The 18,418-nt window shown below is 40.4% G+C and overlaps 1 protein-coding gene across 5 annotated transcripts in view; it reads left to right on the top strand.

Moving 5' to 3' along the window:
• Positions 1 to 18,418, top strand: part of C2H15orf41 (chromosome 2 C15orf41 homolog) — a 237,149-nt gene that overhangs the window by 191,294 nt on the left and 27,437 nt on the right. The gene's annotated exons all lie outside the window — the stretch shown is intronic.

Here is an 18,418-nt window from a genome sequence, read left to right as displayed (position 1 = left end):
TATCTTGATACTGCCAAATTTCTGATCTTGAGGTTGTATCATTTTAAAGGTTATTCTGAATTTTATATTTACCTTAGAAATAGCTACATATCTGCAGCGACCATCATTATCTTGCTTTTTGTCCATAGGCACATTTTTTATGGCACTTAATTTACTGAATATGTATTTGATAGGTCAATCAATAACATTTACTGAGCCCTCAGTGTGAATAGAATACAAATATTTTCATAATTGAGGCCAAAACCAGTGACGGGGGAGAAAAGAAATATATGTGCTCAAATTATTTTTATCATTTTCTCAGTTTCTAAACAAATCCCTGCACCTTCACAACCTACCGAACTCACTTCCGATCATCTAATGTTGGGCAGCCCTTTTTGAGCTACTCTTTGTTGACTGCGAGATTGATTGGAAAATAATGGTGCAATCCCCCTTTTACCCTGGTTTTTCGGAAACCTGTTTTATATTTAAGGGTTGCCAGTGTCTAGCTATCAAGGCCACGCACTATCAACTTTTCAGACATCTGATCAACATTCCGAAAACATTTATTGAGCTCCTACTGTGCGCCAGGCTCTGTCCTAGACATTGAGTCTAAGTCTTAAGATATTTTAAGGTGATTGGAAAAGCATGGCTGATGATCCAGTTAATTCTACTGGGGAGTTAGCATTGGAACTCGAGGCCTCTGAATAATTCCTTCTGGGTCTTCACATGCTTGATTTTAGAATGTTCCAGCCCCTTGTGGAGAAAATGCAGCGTTCATTCCGCATGCTGCAGAACAAATCCTGAATACCAAATACCAAGTTACCCCAAGCCTGACTTGGACTGATTGTAAGACCTGCATCACCTTCATGTATAGATTTCCTGCATTGTTGGTTTCATCACAATCAGCTTTCTCCTGCCTCTCACCCACTGCTGTTAGGATGTTCTGAGGCTGCTGACCCCCATAGATGTCAGATTGGGGGTACAGCCCAAGGAAGTGGAGAGAGGGATAGAGGCCATTTACCCTAACAGTGTTTCACTGAGCCTAAAACCCCTTTTTGTCGTCGTTTGTCTTTTTACCCCCAGCTACCAACTTTTCCTTATGTTTTATCTTTAAAATAGTCCAGTAAGGCTCCTTTCTGCATAAGGCTCCTTTCCACATTCATATCCTCTGCAGTCATTTTCTTCCCCTCCTTGAACTTATAGAGAAATAGTATCTATGAGACTCGATTGTGAAATGTTTCTTAGAATTAATCAATAACACCTTGAGGTTTTCCAGCTTAATTTGTATATATTTGTCTTGGAATATAGTGCACATCTCTCTAGCATGTAATTTTGTAGTTGTTTGGATGTTGGCAGGTTTTAGGGGTGGGAGGGGATGAATTTATATTTTTAGCTATAGTGATTCACTTTGTAAATGGTGTACACTATAGTCTGTCCTCCAGTTGATTTACTGCATATGGAACCAACTCAGTCTAAGTACACTCTACAATTTCAGTGGTTTACAAAACCAATAAAAATATAAAATGCCGAAATAAATATTTAAGATTCCTTTTCTGCATTGCACTAAAGATATGATGAAAATAAATTTTAAAAGAAAGTATTTGCAAAAAAAAAAAAAAAAAAAAAAAGAAAGTATTTGCACTTGAGGAATTCAGGTAAAAGTCATGAAGCTATAATTAAAAACAGAGTTGTAGGGACCAAGTAAAATTTGGGAGAGATAATTAAATTTTACTATTCGTCTTATTTTTATCTTATATTCATTTAAACAAAGCCAATCTTGATGGACTATAAAATACACCATATGTTGTCATTTTAAAATAAAGTTCTGTATTTAAATTTGGCATGTCTACCATGTGGCTGTATGCCACCATTCCCCTCATCAGAATCTTCAACACAGGGCTTCAAGGAAACCACTACCAATCCGTTAAGAGTTCTCCAAACGGTGAACCTGTTTGCTGTCTCAGTTTTAAATACATGCCCTGCTTTTCTCCTCCTTCAGTGACCCTCTGCTCTAGCTGGGACAGTTGTCTTATTCTCTTACACACATGCCAGACCCCTTCATCAAAGGCCATCTCACAACCCACCTTCTACTTGTAAAGTCCAATTTATTTCTTCAGTGTTCAAATCTCACTTCCTACAAAAAGCCTTTCCTGGAGACTGCAGCCCAGAGGGAGACCTTGGTGGTTCCCAAACCTGGCTGCACATCAGAATTAATGGAAGCACTTGGTTAATATATAACTTCCTCCAGACCTACTAAATCAGACCCTCTGGGTCTGAGACCTAGAAAAAAATATTTTATCAGGCTCTCCAGCTGATTCTGATACAGCTGCCTGGTATTCTCCACTGATGTTTTGGGAACCACTGGTGTAATGGAAAGAACCAGTAATTCTGGAGTTTGTTGGACCTAAGTTCAAATCTTAGCACCTGCTAAGGTGCCCAGGTTACCAGACTTCGGTGGGACTCAGGTCCAACAGGCTATGAAATTACAGTCTCTTTCCCAAAGAACTTTTTGGAAAAAAGCCTGATGCTATACAGGTTTAAGAAAACACCCAACTAAGTTGATACATCAGATAGTTTGAATATAGTAGTCTGAAGGTGGTCCAGTGAAACAGACTGCTTTCCTGAGTGGCATATGGTGGGCAGTCTCACTTTATGTTGTGGTCATACTGTACTATCTGCAGCATTCCCCTCTCTCTCCTTCTTTAAAATGCAAATAAGTTTTCTGTCTTTGATCCAGAGCTGGGTTCCAACTGGAGAGTGAGTCTCGATTTCCTATATATGGAAGCACTCTACCACACGGTGGGTCAAGATATGGGATCACTTGTGCCAATAGGGGACCTGGAACTATTTAGATAATTTAGGAGGTTTCCGTGTCATTTAAAGGGGACTTTCCATTTTTTCATTCAGGAGAAGAGAATTGTAGCGTCTTAGCACTAGAAGGGACCTCAGAAACCATCCCATTCAGCCCTCTTGTTAGGTCTCAGTGACTTCGTGCCAACAAATGCTTGGATCAGAAAATCTCATCAGCTCTCCAGGATGAGTTCAGAAACCTACTTGAAATTAGATGTGTGTAAACCAAAATTATACAGCATTTTAAATTGTTTTAAACTGTAGGTTTAGCCAATGGTTACAATCACTTGTAGTATAATTGTATTAACTAGTATAGTTAGATTCCTATTAGAGATGGATTTCTTTACAAACTACCGTGTTTAGACACATGCCTCCACCCGGGCCTTCTCTCTACAGCTTTTGAAAAGGAATCCTCTTCTCGACAAGTAGGTTGATTTGATTATCAGCAGTGAACAACTTTGAAGACTTATCATTAACCTCATTTGCTCTGACAAAAAGTAAAATGTGTTTGTTTCTTATTAAGCATTTATTATGAGATGGACCCTGGACCAGTGGTTTTTTGTACATTAATTCTGTGGATATCTTTTCTTAATCCTTATAGCCATCCTCAGAGTAGATGTTATTATTTCTATTTTACTCATAAGATAACCAAGGCCTGCTTAAAGTCAGATAACTACTAAGCAAATGAGCTAGGAATCCAGCCTAGGTCCAACTCCAAGGGTGCTGAACCAGCAGTGAATGACATTAGACCATGATTTAGGCTGAGGTTCCTAAGATTTTGAGTTAAATATTAATTAAAGCTATGAACTTTCTCCCTGTGTAACTTTGCACACATGCAAAATCTTACCTATACAATTGACCCTTGAAGAGCAGGGGTTTGAACTGTGGGGATCCACTTACCAGGTGGATTTTTTCCAATGAATATGGTACAGTGTTTACCATCTGCGGTTGGTTGAATCTGCAGATAAGGAGGGCTGACTATGGGACTTGAGCATCATAGATTCTGGTATCCATGGCAGATCCTGGAACCGATGCCCTGCAGATACATAGGTATGACTGTAGTTTCAGAAGATTGAGACTCCCTGAATCACATGCTACCCAATGAGTACAAACCTCTAGATTTAGCTTGACAGTAAAGATTGTTAAATAATTACAAGGTAAGTAAACAATTTCCTCATGTCCTTCACATATTGATTTTAGCATCTTAGATGGGAATAGGAAGAAATAGTCTAGTAAACTTGGTACATGTATTCCATTGGGTTCAGATATGTTACAACTGGGAGTTCACATTTTTCTTTTTGAGTGGGCAGCGACACCATTTTTTTAGATTCCTTTTTGGTTCTGTTTAGAAATCACACTCTAGGACTCACTTTTGCAAATATAAATAATAATAGTAATAGAATTAAAAAATAATAGGGCCAAGAGAGACCTGAGAGATCATCTAATACAACCTTCTCATTTACAGATGAGATAAGGAAAAAGGGCCCAGAAAGTCTCTGAGATTTACTCAAGGTCACACAGCCAATTAGTCAGGGTCAGGCTTGCATTCCCAGTGCTTTTCCTACGGTGTAGAATAAACCATTAGTTCATGGCACACACATCTAGAGAAATAGCAGGTACCCATTTTGCATCTTGAATCCATTCCTTTTCAAACTACTGAAACATGTTCTTGCATGATTGAAAATAAAACGGTAACAAGAGATTTAGCACAAACATTCATTTCAGCCCTATAAAAGTTCAGATGGTAGCTGGAGTACACATTCAAGAATATAGCCTGGAGGCCAAGAGCTGTGATGCCACGATGAGATTGGGAATACTGGCTTGCTGGACAGAACTATAATCTGGATTATCAGCTCAGCAGTCTTTATTGAGATCAGTTACTCCTTTGTGTCTTCACCCATGAGCACTTATTGGGCATCAGACTGTGTGCCAGGCCCTGTGCTTGGCTCTAGGGACATGAGAACACCTAAGATCCAGTCCCCGTTCTCACAGAGATCTCAGGCACTGTGGGGAACGGCAGACCAGTATAGCGCGTGTCTCCGCAGCATTTTACTTGGTGAGGGAGGCGGCATACTCAATGTCATCCATGTTCCAAACAGTATCTTGAGGCGTTCCTCGTTAGAAAAATGGCTTATTTCCTCAGAAGGTTTTCTCCTTAGAGGAAAATATTTTCAGTTTGTGTTAGCAGAGTATTGGCCAGTATACACAGTTTTTCCTTCAACAGCAATTCCTTTTCAAGAAGTAGTCATAGATCAAAACGAAACTAATTAAGAAATAGGAGCTGGTTTTCTTTCACTAGGCCAATAATTACCAACCCTGGTTTTTCAAGGATGTTCTCCAGTGATCTTAAGGGACATTGAAAAATTCCCAGAATAAAAGTAATTCTCTTCCCCCATAATTTATAAGCCAAATTCATATAAGGATAAACACCACAGTGAAAAGTTAGTGGTATGGCAAAAACAAACTACGAGGAGAGGCTTGGCTCCCAAAAGTGGGTGGATGGGATTATTCTCTTAGATCAGCAAAAATGTGATGATGTAGCTGTTTACAGCCATTTACATTTTATAAGAAAATGGATATAAACTACATCTTAATACCACTTATTCACTCCTAGTCAATCATCGCGCTATAAGTGAACTAATAATTCAGCATATTTGTTCTTGTTTTAAAATGATTCTGTACTAAGCTGTGAGATGGTAATGGCATTTTCAGATTTCGAATTTTTGTGATATTTTAAGTTGCAAACAACTCCTTTAAAGCCAGGAGAGAGAAAAAGAGACAGAGCACGAGGGAGCACGGTTGTGTGTGTGTTGATGTGAACCAATGTCTACGAGGGTTTTTCATCAGGGATTTCTCAATGCATTATAATGCAAATTGCATTTTTAAACCGGCCGAACTATTGATGGCTATATTGAATGGAATAATTTATGACAGAAGTATTTTAGTCAGATGACATTTCATCATCAAATCACAGTAAACACAATAGCCATTTCCCATAAGACTGTTCTCTTTAGCCAAGGGCTTAAAAAAGAAAATAAAACTTGCCTTGTTCCAAACATAGCATTGTACTAAACAGTTGTTTACTTCACTAAAGAAGAAAAGAGTTCTGCCAGCCAGACATGGCGGACCAGGAAAACATGCTGCTGTGTCAGATCATCCCAAGAAATCTCCATTTTTTTCCTCCTTTCCTAATAATGGTTGACAAGTGGAGATGAATTTTTTTTTTTTTTTTTTTTTTTTTTTTTTTTTTTTTTTTTGCATTATGCGGGCCTCTCACTGTTGTGGCCTCTCCCATTGCGGAGCACAGGCTCCAGACGCGCAGGCGCAGCGGCCATGGCTCACGGGCCCAGCCGCTCCGCGGCATGTGGGATCCTCCCGGACCGGGGCACGAACCCGCGTCCCCTGCATCGGCAGGCAGACTCTCAACCACCACGCCACCAGGGAAGCCCTGGAGATGAATTTTTAAAATCCAAGTCTCTTTTATGCCATTCATTGGGATAATACTATAAAATCTCTCCTTGGGTACTCAGAGTATTACAACATCAGTGACCTGTCAGCAGCTCCGTACAGTTTTTCTTTTTAAAACTGTGTAAAGCTATGGTTAAATTCTAATTTTCTAAAATAGGTTTAAGTATGGGGAGAGCCAAAATTAGGTGCACTTTTCTTGCTAGAAATCAGACCACAAATTGCCACTGTACTCACAAAGATGATTAAGGCGGTCCAGCCGTACACCAGCAGTTCAGCAGATTAATTGGAGCATGCAGATTTGTGTAAAAACATATGTTGGGATTGGGGAAGCCTTTTTTTTTTTTTTTTTTTTTTAATGCTGTTCAAAAGTTTTTTTTTTTTTTTTGCAAGTTCCATCCAGTGTATAATTTGTACATTATCTAATTCTCCCCTGAAAGTCTAAGATTAAATTCATATGTGCCAGGGGTACAATATTTAGGCATTTTTAGCAAAATGGAAATGCCTTATTGGTACCTTTCTCCCAATTAGTTGGTGGCAACCTTTTTCACTTAGTAAACCTCAAAGTGTTCGTTATTTTTAAATTGTTGCATGATGAAAGCAAAGCAACTTGTTTAAACAAGGCATAGACTTAGGAGCCAAACAGAGCTGGAACCTTTGAGCCCTGATTCATAGGAACGTATAGTGAGCACTTGGGAAATGTAAGTTGGAATTTGCTGGAAAACGTGGATTAAAAATAACTCTCACATAAAGATTTGAGGTAAAGTATGCGAAGTGCCTGGCAGAGTGCCTGGTGCTTAGGGGAGGCCTCAGTGTAGCTTGGGGAGGGACAGAGGTGGTGGCTAGCACAGCCCAGTGGTGCCCATGTGCCATGGTGGTGAGCTTGGACATCTAGGCAGTTAAGTCAGTTATTTCAGGGGGAAAAAAAGTCTAGCAAGCAGTACTTACAGCAGCTGTGAAGAGCTTCACGTGTAAATTTCTTGCCAGGTTCCTAGAATGCAACGGTCACTGCAAGGTGCAACAAACGCTGGACTTTGTGCCCTTGTATGCTTAAGAATATGTCTGCTCAAAATTTTCCTGTTGCCCCTATTATATTTACTTTTCAGCAGTGAAGAAGCATCTCTCACTCTGTGGCTAAAATCCTCAATCTCTCATGACGTTTGTTGTCATTGGAATTTAGTTGGATCTCATTTTAAACAATGCTTAAATCTTGAGTAATCCAATCTCACCTCTTTCCCTTTGGTTCTGTTTAGTAAGTAAATTCCTCCTTTCCTTTCTTTCTCAATTTCTTCATGTGCTGGATATCTCTCCTCCCCTCTGCTATCTTTCCCTTCAGTCCCATAAACATAATCGTTGCACCGTGGCGACTCTTGTAGAAATAGGCTGGAGTTCCTGTAGGCACCATTTTCGAGACAGTTCCCATGCTGCTTTCTTGGTACTGCAGGTGGGTGATTTTTTCCCCACCCAAGTGAAACCATCATGTACTGTTAAGTGCTGCTTTCTTTGGACTGTAAGGAGATTGGGTTATCTTTCTGAATGATCTGACATTGATTCCAAATGTCAGGGTCCTATCCTGTAAAGTCTAGTTTGCCTGCACAGATTCACTAAAAGGGGCCTCTATGATTCTTTTGTGTATTTCTGAGAATGGAGCGAGTGATTAACAGTTATATGGAGGAAGTTCCAGGTCATTGACTCAGCCAAGGGAAAATATCTGTAAGTCAATCACAGAACAGCTAAAGCTGTTCTCATATACTTGGGTTCCCATCATAGTAAAATTATAACTGTAGTAATCTTGCCAGAAGAGGTACTGAGCAGTGATGACCACTACCTTCAGTAATTTTTCTGATATTCTCCTGGACCCTGCTCTTAACTGAAGAGGAGAGTTTGATGGGCCACACACTTGGACTCACTGGGCTTTGGTTATTCATCTGAAAGAAAGTTGGATGACCACTGATGTTCTGGGAGTGCATGACTTACTAACCCAGCCAGTTGGGTAGCCATGTATGGAAGGGGAAACTTAGCCCAGGATACCTGTGAGGCACATGAGTGCAAGTGACACGGATACACACATGCATAAATATACTTTAGTTGAGAGAAGAGTCACTGATCATAGTCTGAGCTAGTGATTGGACTTGGGACTTCTTACACACTGCAGCTTGAAAACTGGCTGTCCCGTGACTTGTGGAGAAACTGTCCCCGTTACCTTGTGCAGATAACTAGTTGGAAGTTGAGCACCTCTCAAGAGCTCAAATAGTTTTTACAGAAAAGAATTGGTAGTTATGCCAGAATTATTGAACCCAGAATTTATTGTAACTGAGAAACTACTTGCCCAAAGTTTAACTTAACCCTCCATTTGTTAGTCTGACTTACTTTTATACCAAATAAACAGCTAAACCCACACTACTCATAATGGTTGCACATATACCCGAAAGACCTTTTATGATATTGGCTAATATTTTAATAATTCTACATAAAACCTCATTAAATTGAGATCAACAAGTAACACTAAACATGGAGACATATATTTTGATATAGTACAAAGCTTATTAACACTGACTTCCCATAGTTTCCAGAGTTAAACTCTGACAGTGTTCATCAAGTAAGAGAAAACAATAAGGAGTATTTCTAAGTTAGCACGCACGTCCTTAGTATAAAGTTCATTTCACTTTTTTTTTTTTTTTTCCTTGCGGTACCGCGGGCCTCTCACTGTTGTGGCCTCTCCCGTTGCGGAGCACAGGCTCCGGACGCACAGGCTCAGTGGCCATGGCTTATGGGCCCAGCCGCTCCGTGGCATGTGGGATCTTCCCGGACCGGGGCACGAACCCGTGTCCCCTGCATCGGCAGGCGGACTCTCAACCACTGCACCACCAGGGAAGCCCCGTTTCACTTTTAATTTGAGTTCAAGGCAACAAAGGTGAAAGTATATATTTTTAAAGTAACTTTTTATTCCTTTAGATAAAATCTAAGTTCTTAGTCCTGTGTGAACAAATGGTGCATATTGGGTTACGTTCTTTATCTCCTCCTAACTCTGCCTAAAAACACGCTACTTATCTTTTTTTACAATTATTTTTTAAAGCTAATATTTCTGATATTGTGCTAGATGTATAGATTTCAAAGTTGTAGACGTTTGTCCACTGTGTGTATAATGTACTCCTCCTCGGTGGACCCCTCATCTCATTGTTACCTTATGTCTTTCTGATTGGGTCAATGGACACAACTGCCAGAAGGTCATTGTTTTGTGTATATGAGATCATATTAGACCACCAGTACATCACATGCGGCCCAACCTACCTCTGACCCGCTCTCATTCTCCTCCTGCCGTCTCTCTCTCTAGCTTTGCTCTTTTCTTCGCCACCGAACATCTTCGAGTCATCTTCACTTGGGGTCTCTCCTCCCTACATCTCTGCAGTCTCTCAGCGGTAGCTGCATGCAGCGGCCCTTCATCACTCAGCACAGATGGACGCCCTCATCTTTCTCTTGTCTGACCACTCTCCTCTCTTTGACACTGTTAAGCCCACTCCTTGACTTTCTGATCCCACTCTTTCCTGATTCTCCTTCTACCCCTTTGAAGCCTCTCATGCTGCACAACCTTCGTAGCTGTTTCCCCTTCCTCCACCAGCCCCTGACATTCCCACCCCTGGTTTCCATCCTCAGACCCCCTCTCTCTTTGCTCCCCTAGCCAAATCTTGTCTACATGCCTGTTTCATTTCCAAATTTGTATCATCCATTTATATCTTTTCCTTGAGTTCCAGATTCATTCTTTTAATTGCTTACTGCACTGATTTTCAGACTGACTTCTAGAGAAGCCCCTAAGTACCAGACACAAATGCCTGTATTCTTATCCTTGCCCTGTCCATACCCTTCAGTGTTTCTCCATCTTACGTTCTCCTCTCAGACTTTAAAACCAGATAGAGGGCTTCCCTGGTGGCGCAGTGGTTGAGAGTCCGCCTGCCGATGCAGGGGACACGGGTTCGTGCCCCGGTCCGGGAAGATCCCACATGCCGTGGAGCGGCTGGGCCCGTGAGCCATGGCCGCTGAGCCTGCGCGTCCGGAGCCTGTGCTCTGCAATGGGAGAGGCCACAGCAGTGAGAGGCCCGCGTACCGCAAAAAAAAAAAAAAAACAGAAATTTCACATCTTCAGTGAAATCTCCCCCACTGTCACTCCTCCACCTTCCCATCAACACCATTGAACTGTGGTCGCTTTTCAGAAATTGCAGCACAGTAATTAGTAGCTGTGGTTTCATACTCTGAACCCACAGTTTCACTTGCATCAGCAAGGATACTATGCTATTAAGAATGATGCAAAGATATAAGGACCACTCCTCTATCATTCCAAGGCAGATATTTTTGCCTTCTAACCCCCTTACCCTTTAACCTCCCTATAATCACTTGTGCATAATTTTAAAAGTTATTCAGTCTTTTGTTATTTAAATATCCTATTTCTCATTATATCCAGAACTATCTTAAGATTATAGTGAATATATTTAACTCCCCAAAATCTATTAGGTTAATTAATGTTAAACAAGTTGATATGTTCTTACCATAGTACTGTTGTGATCATATACATATTTATGCGTTATATTCTGAAAAATTAGATTTTAATTGTATTATAGATATAGTCAGTTTTGTCACTTAAGAACTGATTTCTGTCTGTAATGAAAAATATTACAGGTCCTTTTGTTTTAATTTCATTCCTAACGTATAGCTATAGGAATCATAACAAAAGACCAGAATCAGGTAATATGTACAATGTATTTAATATTTCTCTAAATAAATTAGGAGAGTGATTATATTCATAGTTTTTGACAGGAATTATGCAACTTACTGTTGTAGAATTGGATTAAGGCCAACATGTTTTTACTTACCTAAAAGATAAGATGTTGCCTTACATTTAAAAAGAAATATAATGATAATTATATTTTTTAAAAAAACAAATGAGTAGTTTGAACTCAGGCATGATTTTTTTTTTAATTTTTAAAACTCTAATTAGTACATCCTGACAGATAAAAATTAATGTTTCCTTCAGATGTTTTAGGATGCCTGACAAAAATCCCATTTTATAGAATTGAAAGGTTTGCCTGTGGGTACAACGTGAGAAGTAGCTTGTCAGAGGTGATGGCCTCAAAATGTAAAATATCTCAGTTAGTTTCAAAACAAAATTATTACTTAAATGTATTTTAATGATGCTTAGCAATTACATCAAATCTGTAGCATTTAAATACTCTCTGAATAATAATAATGAATAATGTTATCTCCCTACACAAGATAAGATGTAAAATATAAGGACTAACTTTTTATTCTAACTCAACTGGAAGAGTAATAAATGTAATCGGGACCATAGGGTAAAATTGTTCAACAGAACTTTCCAAGGTTCCTCCATCATCCCTGGATTAGAAGTCAGCAGATCTCAGTCCTAACCTCAGTGTCTTGCCAGTAAGTCTCTGGGGACTCACTTAGTTTCCCTAAATACTTCATCCTCCTGGACAACATATCAGCATTTTCTTGAAAGCATAAAGCACTATATAAATGTAAATTGATGCTATTTCCTCATGTCTGAGAAAAAAAGTAAAGTGTCTTTACAGCTTAGTTATTTGGTCCTTCAATCTAGGTCTCTCCTCCTTTCAGCCTTATCTAGATTAGTAAAATAAAACAATCTGCTTTTCCTCACGTTTCCTAAAATATAAAGAGAGAAGAGGCTGAAGTATCCTCTAGACTGTCCCCAGTACCTCAAATCCTTGAATAACTACTGTCGTTTAACTTTGGGTAATTTATTTATAGTTACCCAAAGAAACTGACCCTACCCACACGCAAGCTGAGGGGTTCCAAAATTGCAGACCATTTTCTTGAGCAATTATGTTCAATCCTTTAAAATAAATAAATATAGGAACATTTTAAATAAATAAAGTTTAATCAAGTTATGCTAAGCACATTGAAAAAAAGAAGATAGGCGTTGAAATATGTACCCTAAATCTTCTGTGACCTTTTTTGTTTGTTGTGGTACGTTTCAGCTTTGTAAGTGGTAACTCTAAGCAAAATGAGAACTTTTGTTGTTATATTACACGTTTTATACTTGCTGAATGAATGGCATTAATTCTAACAAATAAGCGAGATTCAATCAGAGAACTAACCCCTTTTGTTTACCATCTCTCATTAAATTAAGACAAAGTCTGAATACCACACTGTGAGTCTAACAGGCTTCCTGTTAAAATTATGGCCCATACGTGATATCCTTCTTTTTCTGTTATTTCCGTCTTTTTCTGAAACATCTGCTCTCGTGCTGGAGAGCTTGAAAGCAGCATCTGACCGACCTGAAGGCATTATAGTTAAGAGTGTTCAGGGCTTCCCTGGTGGCACAGTGGTTGAGGGTCCGCCTGCCGACGCAGGGGACACAGGTTCATGCCCCAGTCCGGGAAGATCCCACATGCTGCGGAGCAGCTGGTCTGATGAGCCATGGCCGCTGGGCCTGCGCGTCCGGAGCCTGTGCTCTGCAAAGGGAGAGGACACAACAGTGAGAGGCCCACGTACCGCAAAAAAAAAAAAAAAAGTGTTCAACACATAACATGGGGACTGTTAGTCCTACCAAAGACAGATCCAGTCTAGAACCAGTGCGTAATCTTGCGTGAGATCAAAGAATTCTTTCAAATGGTGACTGTAGTCTGTTTCTGTAAAGTCAATGCTTGGTCCATAAATAAGACTGAAGGGTGTTATCAATGTGTCAGGAGCTCTGAGGGACTGATCTGTGTTGGATAGATCATGAAAATAGACAGAAGGCACAGGGGTTGCTTCCCTTTGGAAACGGTGGTGGTAAATTGCCATATGTGTCCCCACTAGGAACCTAGCTGATCTGATTGTGGACATAACAGCTTTACAGACTGGATTTTGGGGCTCTTAAGATCTTCCATATCTTTCTATGAAGTCTAAATAAAACTGCACCTTGCTCTTTGGTGTCAAGCACAGACTTCAGCAGGGGATCGGGACCGTGGCCAGCAATCTTTCCCTGTCTTACATTCTAAATCCCTCTTTCCCAGAGCTGTTATCACTCAGAAGTATGGCTAGAGGTGGATTTGTGTTAACCCAGAAGGTAAGGAAAGAGTGCCAGTGTTGTACTATTACATGTCACGAGGCTGAGGTGACAAATCCAAACTAAAAGAAGTTTCCAGCTCATTTTCCTGTAAAGATATTCCAGCAAAAAACAGCTCGAAGAAAAAGTATGCAGTATGAAAGCCAGTCACTTTAACTTCCCTCTGACTGTGGCAGTCAACACCACAATGATCCTGCTTGGGGAAGTAGGAGAGCTTATCAAGTAAACAAAGGCAAATGATTAAGTAAAGCAAGCAACAGCACTGTTTTCCAGACTATTCAGCCCATTCTCTGTATGCCATTGGGTTCAAGATCTAGACTACACCTAAGTGAAATAGCTGTGCAAAGATCCTCTGTGGAACTTTTCTACTTTCCATTCATTCATTCAACAGATTTTTATTAGACATCTGTTATGTGCCATGTACCACTAAATGCCAGGTAATGGTAATGTAGACGAGACATTGCTTTTATGGAACATGCTGTCTATGAGGGAGGTAAGCATTAAACAAATAAACATAAATATGTAATTGTAACATCCTTTAAACTTAGAGTTTGGCAACGAGAGACCAGTTCATTTTGCCATTTAGCTTCAGAATCCTTTAGAATCATAAATTTCATAAATCAAAATAAATTCCATACATGCAAGTAGGCTTTATAATGGCATATATCTGCAGTCACAATGTCTCATTCAAAAATAAATAGCAAAAATAAATAAATAAATAGCAAGTCTAGTTATTTTTTGTGCAAGGCATTGGACCTAATGTTAGGAATTTTCATTATTTAGTATCGAGCGCTGAATGAGAATTTGGACTGAACCAGTTGCCATAACTGGTCGGTCATATTTTTCTTCCCTTTCCTCTCAACAAGTATTTTTTTTAAATAGTGATAATGGATCTATTTTTGCAGTGGCCCTCTCTGTAATGTAGTGGGGTGGGGTTTTCTCTATCTTTGACATGAAATTTTACTGGTCTGACAAGGACTTCAGGTATATGAGCAACCACACAAAAAAGTAAGGTCTTTTGCAAGCATGAGGCACTCACAGATTACTTCAGATATCATCTTGCATTGGCCTTAGCATGGCCTGTTAGTTCAAGCCCTAAAAATAAACACCTATTAATCAGCTAATGGCAACATGGGTGGACCACCTCTCTGTCTGTGGGGACCTTAGTCTAACCTCATTCAATAGCTTGTCTTATGTCACCCAGGATGAGGCAGTTTGCAGCCAGGAATGCCTCTAAAAGAAGACAGTCCAAAGCTGAACTAAATGTTTAAAATAACCTCCGTAACTCCTCCCCACCCCCCACATTGACAGATTGCTTTCAACTCGCTGGAGTCAAACCACAGCACCAGCCCCAGTGGCCTTCGTGGGGCGAACTCAGAGCCGCTGAGTTTGCCAAGGAAAACTGCAGGCTCAGTGGAGCTCTCTCTCTCCCTTGTCTTGCTTTTAATCAAAAAACAACCAGATGAGAACTCACTTCTGGAAGTCCTTATCTTCATAAAATGTAGCTAATGACTCCTGTTCCGTTAAATAAGGTTTTGCTGTGTAAGTCACTAAGGAAACGGTTGGCCAGTCATCTCGTGCCTGCAGACCTCTCCAAGAATACAAACTGGAGGGACCCCGTGGAGCTGGGCTGTGACTGTTTATATACACATACGTTGTCCCAGCGACTCCGGAAAGTTGAGCCCTCGGTATAGTTTTCAGGCGGTCTTTTTTCTGTATGGAGTGGAAATGTGGGGAAGCGGAGAGATTTGTTTTAATGTATACTCTTCTCTAATGTGTTTACCCCCAAATAAGTGAGCTGTAGTAGATACTTTGGCCCTACACAAAGTAAATATTTAGCTCACAAATTCCGTACAGAAACATGGCCCCGGGCATTTGGGTTTCATAAAAGAGGATTAGCCTGGGGCAAAGGGCTGGTGTGCCTGTTCCATGGGATCGGAGGAACGGTCTCTACTTGTGTACCAGCCCCTCGGCCCTCACAGCACCTTAGTCTGCTAGGCAGTGCCCCTCTGGCCCTCAGCAGCCTTGCTCCCACCGCGCTTTTCCAGCTGTGTCCTGTGCCAGGCCCATGATCTTTGTTTATTCTAAACTTTTCTGTGCTGCCCCCAGAGGCGCCAGGCTTTTTCTCATCACTGTCTGTGTGTGCTTCTCCCTCCACCCAAAGCATCCTCCCTGTCTTACAGAGAGGAGAGCAAACCTGACTTCCAGATTCCCTCCAAAGGTCACCTGACCTCTGCTCAGAGCCTTCCCTGACCTGCCTGGGGCCACTGCAGAGCCTTCTGCACAGTTCTACAACATCTGTCTCCTCCGTACACTGCCTTTTAACCTGCTTATCCCCCTTACTCCTGAGAGCCCCTGGAAGACAGGGACTGTGTCCCTGTTATCGCTGTATCCCCAGAACTCGGCATCCTTTTCAGAAAAGCAGGAGGTACCGTTCTCCCTGTTCTGCAGCCAGGAAAACAGAGGAGGTGGTTTTACATGCACACAGCAACACTGCACAGAAAGGAGGGAGAGCTGGGTTCATGCACCACTGTCCGTGGCTCCCATGTGATCTTAAACAAGTCACTCGACCTCTGAGTACCTCAGTTTCCTTATTTGTCAAGTCAAAATAAAACATGTTTTGAGGGTCAGATGTTACTGTATAATTTGTGAACGTATTTTAAGAACTCTGAAGTGTTTTGCCCACCATTAGCTGAAGAATGGAACCCAGAGTTCACTAAAGTGTGTCCCTCCTTTGAGTCCAGCCCTGCAGTTTTCCACACTCACACGTGATCCTTCACTTGTTACTTAAAAAAAAAATTCTGTCCTTAGTCTCATATTTTTTTCCTGCAATTAACTGATAAAATAGCTTCGTTAACCATGAGAAAACAAAGGGTTTGGCCACCTTTAGAAATTGGTGCTGGCCGCTGAGCTTCCTGAAGACCCCATCTGCCTCAAAGGCCAGCCTCAGTGTCCAAAAAGTTTGTCAGGACAGTTTCAAATATCAACCTTCATGCATTCTTCTTTTCCTGAGCTCAATTTTCTATTTCTATTTTGCTATTTTATTATACACGCCTTTTGGGGGAAAGGGCAGGGTAGAAAGAAGTTAAAAGCCTCACACCAACATAGAGGAGCCATCAACTCCTCATTTTCTTAAAGCAGCACTATTGAAAATGGCGTAAAGGTCATTCTGTAAAGTTTATATGTGATCGAAAAGCAAAGCAACAGGAACACAGGCTCCTCCTGAACCTGGGAATGCTCAGGCACCGCAGGGATGGTATTTGTGGTTCATGGAGTGCAAATCCGTGTGTCATACAAATACAGTTCACTTTAATAGTTTGATATCTCTTCACTCATCTTAAACACCTTAAGGTATTTGGGAAGGGAGGAAGAAATAAAACAGATGAACCTGCTGAGATATGGCCAGAAACAGTAGTACTTCATTTTGATTGATGTTTTTACAACCTTATCTTCTAGATAAAAGCTACTGTAAACAAAAGCCTACCTGAATTGATTGTATTTCAAGGAAGAGAGAGCCACCTGTGTGCAGTGATTGGCTCCCAAGTGCTTAGTTTTTCTTCTTAGCAGTTAATTCCTACCCACCTCACAGTCACCACGTCAGCCATCAGGAGTGGCCCTTCTAGGGAACAGTACTCGTGTTTCCTCCCAGCTTTTAGAACACAGCATCATCTCCCCCGTAACAACCTGGAAAGCAGAGATTCCTAATAGCCCCTCGGGGAGCTAGCTCTTCAGTGGGCAACTTGGGCATATTTTTAAGGCTCATTTTCTCACCTTTAAAAATGACTTTTCTTCCCTACACGGTGGAGAGTTATCAGCAAAAGATTTTTTTTTTTTTCCAAATGCATGATAGCATTCACAGCTTCTCCTGAGGCAGGGGCTCTATAGTGGTATTCATTCATGCAATATTTATTGGCTGACTCCTGTGTGCGGTGAAATACAAGCTGTCCTCATGGAGCTTGCATTCTAGAAGTGTTTGTTTAATAACTGCAAGGCTGGATTATCTCTATTTTATTTTTTTCTAAGAACCGTATTTTGTAAATTGTTTTTCTTTGCCTGACCACTTTTCCTAATGACCTAGATGGTTCTACCTTTGGATTTTTTTCTCCTCTTTCCAGTATTTGCCTTTATGGATCTGTAAAATTGGGAGGTTTGCTTTTGAGGACTGTGATAGTTAGCCAGAGAGATTTTCCTTATCGTGAAATATTTACTGTGATTAAGAGAAATTTTTAACTACACATTTAGAGTAAGTTGGGATCTGACATACCTGAAGCATTGTGTCACATTTGGTTAACGATAGATTTATAGGGCAAACATGTATCAGCCTTAATCCTTCAGTTATTTGACTTTGCCAAGTATGAAAATTCCGATAATTTTTTTTATTTTAAGCAGACTTTTATATATCCAGAACCCATAAATCTCTTTGTGTCTTGAGATAAATGTCTGACTGAAGTCTGGGTTACCCTGTGATCTTCTGTGAACTGAGCCGAGGAAAAAGAGACCCCATCCCCCCTCTACCTAATAATAAAACACTACGTGAAAAAAATATATTTGGGGTAAGCAATGTTTATGTGATAAAATCTTTTCTATTTTATAACACATTTCTAGTTTCTAGTATTCAGGAAGTTGGTAATGAAAAGTTCAGAAATAACCTCAAAATTTATCCGAGCAAGTCTCTAACTGGCAAACACCAAAATGGACTAGCGCACTGTCAGCCCATGTATTGCCAGTGTGATGATCACTTTCCATTATGGTTGTCATATCAATTATAAATCCCCTGGCATCAAACCCTAAATCAGCTGAAATGATGGGTTTGCCTTTGGCATGTTTCCCTGGGGAAATAACTGAGAAAACATGTAATAATTCACACAACCAATTTTGTAAACTACCCCAACTTTTGGAAAAAGGCTGGGGTATAAATTCTAGGGAGATAGATACGATTTGCACCCAAGGTCCGCCTGAAGTGTTCTCTCACTCTTAGTACTTAAGTGTTTTTCAAAGTAAATATGACCTTGGGTACTTTGTGATTTTTATGGTTTCGGTTTC

This window comes from Phocoena sinus, chromosome 2 (genome assembly GCF_008692025.1).
Source record: "Phocoena sinus isolate mPhoSin1 chromosome 2, mPhoSin1.pri, whole genome shotgun sequence".
Taxonomy (NCBI): Eukaryota; Metazoa; Chordata; class Mammalia; order Artiodactyla; family Phocoenidae; genus Phocoena; species Phocoena sinus.
Note: the sequence above shows the minus strand (reverse complement) of the source record. Positions and strands in the feature narration are given on the sequence as shown.